General features: G+C 39.9%; 1 protein-coding gene across 1 annotated transcript in view; it reads left to right on the top strand.

Annotated features, from left to right (window-relative positions):
- The window catches only part of PPP2R3A (protein phosphatase 2 regulatory subunit B''alpha), a 315,656-nt gene that overhangs the window by 266,929 nt on the left and 36,706 nt on the right, over positions 1–12,021 (top strand). The window lies entirely within an intron of this gene.

Here is a 12,021-nt window from a genome sequence, read left to right as displayed (position 1 = left end):
CGGCGGCGCGCCTCGTGTGTGCCCCCTACCTGTTTACAAAACACATGTTTTAAAACGTGGTTTTGCCCAGTGGTGCCGCCCTGCCGCCGTATTTATACAGTGGCTGGGCGGCATGTGGTTAAAATACACTTATGATAAAAATTATAGACCCTTCATTTCTTTGTAATTGGGCAAACATACAAAATCTGCAGGGGATCAAATAATTTTCCCCACTATCCAAATATTTAGATCATGAATGTCCATGATGTTAAGCTACAGAGCTCCAATGAGTATGCCAATTTACTCCCACAAGAAGTTCCAGACCTACAAATCCTGGTCAATCAAGTACAAAAATGACCTGAATAGGAGAGAGGAAAAATCACCCCAGTTCTGAAACTTACGGCAATACAAATCTTCCAAATTTCAAACTGTGGTGCTTTTGGCATCTTTTTCCTGTTTTCAGTCATCTCTTTAAAGTCTGTTGAAAAAAAGCCTGTTTTACAGTATGCAATAGCTGTTGCAGTGATCATACCTTGTTGGACAGCAGAGTTTGAAGTTTCAGTCTGACCAACTGAATCTCAAATCAGGCATTGCCTGCTGTCCTGTTTCTTAGCTATCACATAGTGCTCTGAGAATCTCAAGCCATGTATAGATTATTTGTAATACAAAGACCATATTTATGTATAGGAACATATAAACTTACAAAAAGTATTGACCCCAAACCATTATAGTTTCCCTTTAAGTGCAGAATCTTAATTTTCAGTTATTGTGTTACTTTTGTTCTTATATAGTGAGTACCTTTAAGATGTAAAAATTAAATGGGACCTCTGCTCATGCATACTAACAAAACATCTTGGTTTGTAAACTCTAATGAGCAGGGCCCTCTGATCCCCCCTGTATTCCTTTGGCATTGTAATTGTCTGCCCTTCTGTTGTAAAGCGCTGTCTAAACTATTGGCACTATATAAATCCTGTATTATAATAATAATAATCTCTGTCTATCTGTCCTATCTAGATGGGCTAATCTTAAAGTAGAACTATAGGCAGAACTTTTTTTTTTCCATTTTGGATAGTGTAAGGGAAGGTATAACCTCTGTCAGTTTTGGTTTTTGCCAGGTTGCCAACTGTGTCCCTAGGGGAGATTTACCTTCACTTCCTGTCTCATAGCCAAAGCAGGAAGTGAGACGGAATCCCTTGCGGCCCCCAGGTCACTAGAACTAGTGTCCTATTGGAGGATTTCTGGAGCGACACACAAATTTCTGATTTTCTTTTACATTCACTTTTGATGATCACTGTAAGCAGGACAAATAGGGGGAATCTCTCCAACAGGGGCAAAAACATTAATAGAAACCTAATAGGTGTTCTAATCCTTATCTGAAAAATATTTTGCATTTAGCTATAATTTAAAGTATAGCTAAAGGCAAACATTTTTTTGGGTTTTGGATAAAGTAGAGAAAGATTTGAACACCTATTAGGCTTTTACTGTTGTCTGTGGTCCCCACTAGGGAGCTTCACCTTCACCCTCTCTATTTGTCCTGTTTGCAGGTATTGAAAAAAAATATTTAAAAAAGTTTTAAAGTACCCCTTCAACCTCATGCAACCCCCCCCCCCCTTTCTTGTTCAAATGCAAATGTGCATGTAGGTCTAGCACACACATGTGAGTGGTAATTGCACCACACATGTGAGGTATCACTGCAAATGTCAGAGTGAGAGCAATAATTTCAGAGCTCACATTTAACTCTAAACTGATAACCTGTAATGGCTTTTAAAGATTCGATTATGGACAATTTTAGGCACCATAGTCTGTCACCATACCTCAGGTACGTGCAGTTTTAAATCTTGACATGTTTGGTATCTAATTATTCAATGCAACAATATATTTCATATTTGACCAAATATTGGGCATTATATTGTGTTTTTGTGCGCTAAAATGTATTTTTTCCCTAAAAATGAACTTTAATAAATGGCTGCGCAAATGTGTTACAGAAAAATTTGCATCAACCATTTTTTTATTCTCCATGGCCTCTGCTTTTAGAAAATAGCTAATGTTTGGGGGTTCTAAGTAATTTTCTGGCAAAAAAAAAATGCAGATTTTAACATACATAAACCAATCGTAAGATCTTACTGAGAATATGCAGTTCAGTTTTGGCTAAGAGTCCAAAAAAGCGTGTTATAGAAGCAGATTGCACAGAAGGGCTACTAAAAAAATAAGAGTCATGGCAGACCTCCGCTGTGAGGAATAATTAGCTGAGCTGAATTTATTTACCCTTCTCTAAAAAAAAAACTAAAAAAAAATGCTGCGTATCGCTAACTGTAGTGATGAAAATTATTCCTGTTAAGCTGATTAGATGAAAAGATGAGTAATAGGTTTGACAGTGCCCCCCCATAATGAGTAAGCAGCAGGTGCAGTTTAATTCAGTGTCATTAACAGTAGCCCATAAGCGCTGCTCTTGCAGATTGCTCATCTACCCAAAATATCTTTCCCCCAAATGATCACGCACACAGTACTCACTGCTTTCCTGAAACTGCTTGTATGAGGTGGGAGAATTTCTTGGGACTCCCTGACCCTTATCGCCTCACTATGTATCTAGTGCTGGTGTCGAGTTCCTTATGACGAAAAGTTTAGTGCTGCAACTTTTTCATTGACACACAGCTGTTTCTAGTGTCATTTAAAGCTGTTGGTGGGCACTATGCAGATGAATGGGTTGTAGGTGTGTAGCATGAGGAGATAGGAATGACCATTCTTAGACTTAAACCTAGGTACGTAGGTGTTTTCTTGTAGCTGCAACATTTTATGAAAAGAGACAAGGCAAAGGACATAGCTTCTGTAGCAGATTTTTAATTTTTTTTTTCCCAGCCCTTTCAAATGATCCAAAAAGAGTTGCACCACAAGGATAGCTCTAGCCTAGCGCCTAACTTGTCATCAATCACAATTCATACTGTCACAGTCATTCCTAGCTACACTTGTGGCCTCACCATTTTCAACCTCTATAAATGCACATCACCATCTTATATGTCAGTCATCACCTGTTTCTAAACAATACAGTATGTTACTCACAGTAAGACACAATGTCAGTTCCACCTATCTTTCTCCTTTTCACCACTTATAGTTGTGTTCCTGTTTGAGAAGTGCCTTTTACTTGGAAACTTCTGTGACAAGCAGCTTTCTTGTTCTTCCATGAATGGAATCTCTAAGCCACGTCTCCTCATCTGCCTATGTCAAACCATCAAGTTCCAGTTGCTTCTGTTCACAGTGTACTACTCAACAGTGGTTCCTATCAGGGGCGGACTGACAACTCATGGGGCCCCCAGGCAATAGGGGATCATGGGGCCCCTGTGTCCTTGCCCAAACTTAAAAAAGCCTATGAAAAAGGTACCAGGGGCATCTCATGGGGCCACCTACTGACCCCGGGCCCTCGGGCAGTGCCCGAGTTTCCAAATGGTCAGTCTGCCCCTGGTTTCTATGGAATTGTCCCTGCTGAAAAGGGTATTCTACTGAGTGCTAAATCTAAGGGATGTCACTCCTTACATAATCTAGTTGATGTGAAAAGGAGTCTGGAGCTCCACCATCTGACTAGAAAGGTTCTTTTTTTTTTTTTAATTTAAATCTTTCATTAAATTTTTCATTACAAAGGGAAAAATAGGAAAACTCAACAGTATAGCATATTCACAATAAACACAAACATTTCACCTACATCCTCCACTCCCTTCTCCCCACCTCCCACCACCCCCCCCCCCCTTCCCCAGCCCAGGGGTGTGTGGGCTAGGGGTGGCTAGAAAGGTTCTGTCTTTAAAAAAAAAAAAAAAAAAAAACAGTACACCCACTTTTTCTTGGTGCCTTTAGTGCACTAAGGGAGCCTATTCAAATGAATGGGCTGCCCTATCACAACAAACATTAATGCACATCAACACTCTATGGTAAAATGTAGAACAGGAAAAAAAAAAATCAAACGTTGGAGCATGATGGGGCGAATCCCAGATTTTAGGCAGTGCTGGATGGAAGGGGTTGTTTAATATGATGGCAAGTATAACCAGAGAAACTACTTACTGGATTACAAAAAATAAAAAAATAGAATGTGACCCATCCAACGCCCCGCCTCCATCTTCCCTTTGCCTTTTTCCCCTTCCTCCTTACCTTTTGCTTTTTCCTGCTCTACCTCCCTCACCAGTCTTTCTTCCCTCACCACTCTTTCTTCCCTTTCCCCTCCTCCCCCCCCTGCAACGTTTTGTTTTTGTTTGTTTTTTTGCTTTCTCCTTTACTATACTGTTGTTTCATAGCATTTCCACGGTAAAATATTCAAGTGCATCTCCTTAAAGAGGGGCTCTTTTCTGGTTTCTTGTAGTTTGAACAATGTTGAACATTCTGTTATTTGTAGCCTGGGATCACCATCACGTGGAGCTCTTCAATTCAGTTCCTTGCTCAGGAAGTCCACTCTTTGTGAACCTTTTTCTTTTTAATTATATCTTTATTTAGTTTTCCAATACAAAAGAAGAACAATTTAATTACAAAAACATTTCACATATACATACTTCCATTTTACCCTACCATTATCCCCTACCCCATCTACCTTGCCACCCTCCCCTCAGCCCGGTACACCGCCGACAATCCCCTACCTAATGTCTATCTTCTCTCATAATTGTCTATCTGTATCTATAACCCTTCCCTCCTTTCTCCACACTCGCTCTCAGGTTCTCCATTGAACACTCTGCTGACTTCCCCCCTCAGCTCCGACAAGTTCCGTGTATCTTTCAGATGTTTTAAATTTTATCCAACTACACCACGTTTCCTACATTTTTCCATTTTATCCTCTATGTGATATAACTCCTTCATCCTATAGATATTTTCAACTCTATCCATTTATTTATTCTTGGTGACTCCGCAACCTGCCAGAGCTTGGGAATTAGGCCCTTAGCCGCACTAATTAGGCGATAAAGTATCCTGTTTTTATGTAGTTTCACTGAAGGCTCAAAATATAGAATAGACACATCCACAGGTCTTTCTGTACAGTCATCCCACATATCTCCTGAGTATATTGGATTGTTTCCTTCCAGTAAATCCTGTATTTTCAGGCAATCCCACCATATGTGTGCCATTGTTCCTTTTTCTCCACATCCTCTCCAACACAAAGGTGAAATTTCTACTTGTTGTTTGTGCCACACTTGGTGTAATATACCATCTCGCCAAACATTTATAATTCATTTCAACTGTGCTCAGGTTCATCACCTCGTGTGTTAGTTTAAAAATTGTATTCTTTTGTTGCTTATTCAATTCTGTTCCAAACTCCTTTTCCCATTTTTCCAGGAACACCAGAAGATCAGTTCCTTCCATAATCATAAGGATCTTATATATCCTAGAGGTGACTTGTTTTGGGACTATATTTACGTTCAACAATTTTTCAAGTGGATACATATCCTCTGACGTCCTCAGTGGTTGTGGGAGCGTTGAAACAAAATGGTTTAATTGACAATACCGCCATTCATCTAATGTGAAAAATAAATCTTTTTTTCTTCTTTAAATCTTGAAAAGTGTGTAGTTTCCCTTTATACAATGTATCCTTCAAACATGCATTCTTATCTTTAATCAATTTCCCAAAAGTATTATCCTTCCCTGGGGGGAAATACTCCGTTCCCACCAAGGGTTGTCAACGCATCCAATGTGCGAAACTTATGTGGTATCCATACAAACTTCCCTAACTGTGCCTTACTTAAAATCCCTTCCATATTAACCCCAACCCTTCCCTTGTGATTTAAATTTCCAATCTACTATTCGTGATAAAATCACCACTAAACAATAATTCCTCACATTGGGCAAGCCCAAACCTCTGTTCCCATTTGCCCTACTCAAGAGCTCATAACTGATTCTCGGTTTCTTATTTACCCATATAAACCTGAGTATCATCTTCTTTATTAACCCAAAGAAAGACTCTGGAAGGTGTATCAGGAGCATGTGGAACTTATACAGAACTTTTGGCACTATCACCATTTTTATCATAGTTATACAACCTATCCAACAGGCTCCTCCCTTTGAAAATCTCCCCAGCTCCTCCTTTATTTCATTTATTAATGGAATATTGTTTGCCTGATATAGGCCTCTTATTGAGGGAGTTAATTTTATTCCCAGGTAGCCTATCTCCTTTTCTCTCCAGATAAATGGGAACTCTTTTTGTAAACTCAGCTTTTCTGACATTGAGAGATTGATATTTAAAATGTCTGACTTTGCCGGATTTATTTTGAGATTTGATAGCATACAATACTGTTTTAATACTCTCATTAGGTTAGGCAACCTTATACTAGAGTTGACAATATAGAACAACATATAATTTGCATATGCTGCCACCTTATGTTCCACTTCACCTATCTTTATTCCTGCTAAATCTACACACTTCCTTACCCTCGCCAGGAAGGGTTCCAATGACAGTCCAAATAACAAAGGAGAGAGGGGGCATCCTTGTCTAGTACCGTTGTACATTCTAAAAAACTGGGAGAGGGATCCATTGACCTTAACTGCCACTGACGGAGTATTATACAACCCTTTTATCCATTTTAGGCCCCATTCCTAGTGCCTCTAGCATGTCAAACATAAATCCCCAGTTAACCCTATCAAAGGCCTTTTCAGCATTAATCGCTAGGAGTATTTCCGGCACTTTCTCCTAACTCTTTGTAAGAGGATCAAAGATCCCAAACCATTGTCCCTTCCTTCTCTTCCAGGAATGAAGCCCACCTGATCCAGGTGTACCCACTCCAGCATCAACTCCTTCAGTCTCATTGCCAGCATCTTAGCATTTCATTTTGTATCAATATTTAATAAGGATATAGGCCTATAACTGGCACACTGTGAGCTGTCCTTCCCTTCTTTAAGAATGATCACTATATAAGCTTACAATGACTCCTCCCTCATTTCCAACCCCTCCCCGAGTGCAATTACATAGCTACACATTTTAGAGACAAGGAGATCTCTAAATTTTTTTAAAATATCCCACAGTATATCCATCCAGACCTGGGCTTTTTTCTTAATATATAATAAAATATACTTTTTATAATATGGTGATTAGTTGGGGTGATAAAAGGGGGGTGGCTAGAGAGCAGCTTTAACTACCTCCTTTCATTACCCTCTGTTGGTGTATCACAATGCTCCATCATTTGAGCCTTCTCTTCTTTTTTTATCTTTAGACTTGATCAGCCGATTAGTTTGAGTTCTAATATCATTTCTTTGCGGATGATATTCCTATGTATCTTTTTTTCTCGATTTGTCCCATATTCCTAATAGTCTATCCACTTTTTTTTTTTTTTTTCCGCATCTTCCTCTTAGGTGTTTAAACATTTTCGTTTTATGATCAAGGCAAAAAGCAATCAAATTTGTGAAACAAAAGTATGCAAGATCAGGCTATAATCGTGTAAACTTTAAAAAGAGTTCAAATAAAACGACTAAAAACCCTTATAGCTTCCCTTTAAATCTGAGTAGGATAATACAGACATTGCTTTTCATCTCTCTTGATCTGCCTCCTTGACTGAAATTATAGTTATTAAGATGTCAATCACCCCAGCTTCCTAAATTCATTGCATGGCGTGGGAGGGGGGTTTTCATTCTGCTTTCAGCCATACATTTATTCAATATCTACCTTGCATGGTTTTCAGTTTCAAATGATTTACCCCATAGACTCTAGCCTCATGTATGACATAACTGAAATGCTAGTGCATGCCCTCATCATGGGCTGGCTTGATTACTGTGACATCCTCCTGTACGGATGACCAAGGATCAAGCTGGCACTACTTCAGTCTATCCTGAACTTGGCTTGCATGACTGATCCAAGTCCTCAAACTCTGCTTTAATCTATCAGTTGCTCCACTAGCAGCAAGTTACAGTTCCATGGAGAGCTTCAACATACCTCTTAAAATGATTTTCTTGGTGATATCCAATACCATGACAAGCACACCGCTGTTCTGCAGGTGACCCCTTACTCCCTCTCTACTGAGCATCTCATGCCCTTACATTTAGGATTTCTTTGGGCCTCTCTCCATTGCATAATATAAATATAGCATTGCTATAAACTGGACAAATCATAGATCATTTTTAAACTACATTATTATTATTATACAGTGTTTTATATAGCGCCAAAGGGTTTGCTCAGCGCTGTACATTAGAGTGGGGGGACAGTACATGAGACAATACAGTAACAATACAATACACGAGGGGTTCGAGGGCCCTGCTCTTTCGAGATTACAATCTAGGAGGGAGGGGGTAGAGGTACAGGAGGAAGTGGCTGTGGGGGATGGAGTGGTAGGAGGAGTGGAGGAGAATGGCTCTGTTAGGTGAGGGTGGGGTAGGCTTCCCTGAAGAGATGGGTTTTCAGGGTGCGCCTGAAGGTGAGAAGGGTAGGTGACAGTCTGATGGATTGGGGTAGGGAGTTCCAGAGGATGAGGGAAGTCCTGGAGAAGTCCTGCAGTCGGGCGTGGGAGGAGGAGACCAGGGAGCTAGAGAGTAGGAGGTCTTTTGAGGAGCGAAGGGCACGGGTAGGGTGGTATTTGGTTATCAGGTCAGTGAAGTAGTTTGGGGCAGCGTTATGAATGGCTTTGTATGTCAGAGGTAACACTGGTTGGTTAAGAGCTTGTTCACACCATGGTGCAGAGCCATCAGCTTTTCTGCATGTGTTCTGCAAGGGCACAAGGAAATCAATTGTTCTTATGTGCCCTGTTCACACCACAACATTAGAATCACGTGCAGATTTTTTTCTGCGCAGGAATCCACAACATGTATAAAACTTCGTAAAGCACGCATGAAAACTGATGTCTCTGCAAGTGAAATCTGCATGTCGGTTTCCATAATTTTTTCTGCAATTATGGTGTGAACGAGGCCTCAAAGAAGAACTGAACTCTGGAATCTGTGCTTGAAAAGGCAGGTAGTGGGCAATAGGCTAGTCACCAGCATAAACAAAAACAAACAAGGGCACACTCCCATCGTGCATTAATGTGGTACACCACATATTTATTGAAAAATTATAAATACTCACAAACCAAAAGGGATAAAAACAGAACAGGTGATCCGTAAGGAGAGTCCAATGGATTCAAACACCTTGTAGGGGATAGGCTAACGCGTTTCGGGAGACAAACCCCCTTCCTCAGAGCTAAAATGTAGACCTGCTAGCCCAACTTAAGTAGGCCAATAAATGGGATAAAGAAATGGACACACCTCCCTTCCCACACACGCAACTGGCCGCCCAATCAAAGAAAAGCCAATAAAAACAAACTAGAGGAAAAAAAAAGAATATATATTGAAAATAGATGTATCAATGACAAAAATAAAGAAGAATAATGATAATGGTATCATAATTTTTGTCATTATTTTTATTTATTTATTTTTTTTTGTCATTGATACGTCTATATTCAATATATATTTTTTTTTCCTCTCGTTTGTTTTTATTGGCTGTTCTTTGATTGGGCGGCCAGTTGCGTGTGTGGGAAGGGAGGTGTGTCCATTTCTTTATCCCATTTATTGGCCTACGTAAGTTGGACTAGCAGGTCTACATTTTAGCTCTGAGGAAGGGGGTTCGTCTCCCAAAACGTGTTAACCTATCCCCTACAAGGTGTTTGAATCCATTGGACTGTCCTTACGGATCACCTGTTCTGTTTTTATCCCTTTTGGTTTGTGAGTATTTATAATTTTTCAATAAATAAGTGGTGTACCACGTTAATGCACGATGGGAGTGCGCCCTTGTTTGTTTTTGTTCACCATCACCTAGATTTCCTGATCTCTGAAGGGCTGCACCTCAACATTTGGCATTCAGAATCTCCTTAGTCAGCATGAAAATTTGAGCGCTGGTTTCATTTTGTTCTTTTAGTCACCAGCATAGCCTGGGATCTCCAAACAGCTGATCAGTTCCCCAATAGTGACTTACCATGCCTTGTTCTGCAAAGGCAGGGTTTGTGTCCTTACATCAGAGCCTCTAGCAAAGAAAACCTTGAGCGACACAGCGATTAAACCTAGAAGAGCCTTAGAGTCACACTGCAGATATACAGCTATGAGGCTGTAGACACAGGAGTGCCCTAGACCTACTCATACCAGGAACTTCACTGCTGTTCTTGGGAAAAATCAGGGGACTGCTTGGACACAATTAGCATTTCAAGATTTTCTCTATAATATAGCAAATCTTTACTTTTTGAGATCAGCTTTACATTATGGGCTGATGCACATGGGCACGGGGCCATACATTGTCAAGACAGAGTGTATTTCTGCGCCCATGAAGCGCAGGTGTTTGCATACATCCATAAACAGCAACCTGTACAAATCAATGACAATTTGACTGATGCCATGGATATAAACGCACATTAGAGCGGTTGCATGCATACAGGGATGGATGAGTGGCTCTGGATAAATGCTGTTTGTATCCAGTGCCACTCATCCATCTCTGTACGCATTTGTGGTATCTGTATAGCCACAGCATCTGTCAGTTTGTCATTGCAGCTTTATGCAAATACCTGTGATGCCTGGGTGTAGAAATATGCCCCTTCTTGACCATATATAGCCTTTGTGGCCATGTGCATAATCCCAACAACTACTACTGGGGAAAACAAAATTCTTTAAATAACATAGTAAATAAAACCATTTGACAATACAGCCAAAAGAAGAAAAGTATATATGTTTGAATTTTGTAGAGTTTTCAGAATTTCCTGGGCACTCAAAAACAACCTGTCATTGCTGTCCTACAAAGAGGCAGAAACATAAACATGCACAATCTATAGTACCAAAATCTGAAGGCGACATGCTTATACTACAATCGTTCCAAAGAACAGTGATTTGGTGGTTGGATCTTCTCACTGCTATTTCAGGTCTGCTTCTGTCTTAGAAGCTCAAACACACTTAAACTCACATTCATCCTCCATGTACTTTATTGCAATTTTAGTAATCTGTGTAGTGTTGTTTTTTTATTTTTATTGCTTCTAAGCAATAAATGTTTAGGAGTGCATCAAAATATGAAGTATCTGTTCTCTTAGGGTTTTCATCATGTGCTAATACAGTCTACTTACAGCATGTAAAAGATGAAAAAAATGTTACCTGCAGAAAGCTAAATTACGGTAGTGTCTTGAAACTTTACCCCATTGCCATACATCTCAATAGTAAAGACTGCATGTGTTCGATTTCATCCTGCAGTAATTTTGTATTTTCAATGCATGCTGCCATTGAGATGGCAGTGTATGACTTTGTATCACATTTTCTAATATATGTACCCACCAGTCCTAGTCATTGGAAGCATTTAAATTTAAAAGTAGTTATTTTCTGCAAGAAAGACATAGCCTCCAAATATCTGTGTAGTGACCATCCTATTTTAATGGATTTTCTGTAATATATGATTGTATACAAATACATTTTTCCATTTGTTCCACATGTATCTAAGCAAAATGTTTTCTTGAATTTGTATAGGGTAGGGGTAGAACACCTATCAGATTTCTTATTGTAAAAATAAATTGTGTTCTGCTGGTAGTGGGGGTGGGGGGGGGGGTACAATCAGCTTTCCCATACTTGTTTTGAATCTTGGCCAGTCCCTTCTGAACTCACCAAATTTTGATCCATGTGTGGCCAGCTTTAATTTTTAACATTTGTCATACATTTTTGGTACTTGAAAGCTTGTTGGCTTTTTTCCTCTTTGGCTTAATGCTTATAATATGATTATTTATTTGTGAGATATCCCTTTTTAATACCTATCTGTATGTTTGCGTGCCATCCATGGTTCAAGTGAGTTAACGACATAGTTTTCACATATTAGTACTGGGAATGTTGAAATATTACTGTGGACCAGTGGTTTCCAAACTGTGGCCCCGGAGCCAGATGTGGCCCTTGCTTGCCTTTATCCAGCCCTTGGGTAATTATTCCTCCTACTGACACCAACAATGGGGGCATGATACTTACCAATGACATAAACATTGGGGAGCTTTTCCCCTCACTGATAACCAATTATGGGGCACTCCTCTGTCCATTGATACCAATGATGGGGCACCCTTCTGCCTACTGACACCATCCATGGGGCATTGTTTCTCCCACTGACACCAA

Source organism: Staurois parvus, unplaced genomic scaffold (genome assembly GCF_062004578.1).
Source record: "Staurois parvus isolate SC_StPar_1 unplaced genomic scaffold, SC_StPar_1.0 ptg000116l, whole genome shotgun sequence".
Classification (NCBI taxonomy): domain Eukaryota; kingdom Metazoa; phylum Chordata; class Amphibia; order Anura; family Ranidae; genus Staurois; species Staurois parvus.
The sequence above is the reverse complement of the archived record's forward strand: the minus strand, read 5'-3'. Positions and strand labels throughout refer to the sequence as shown.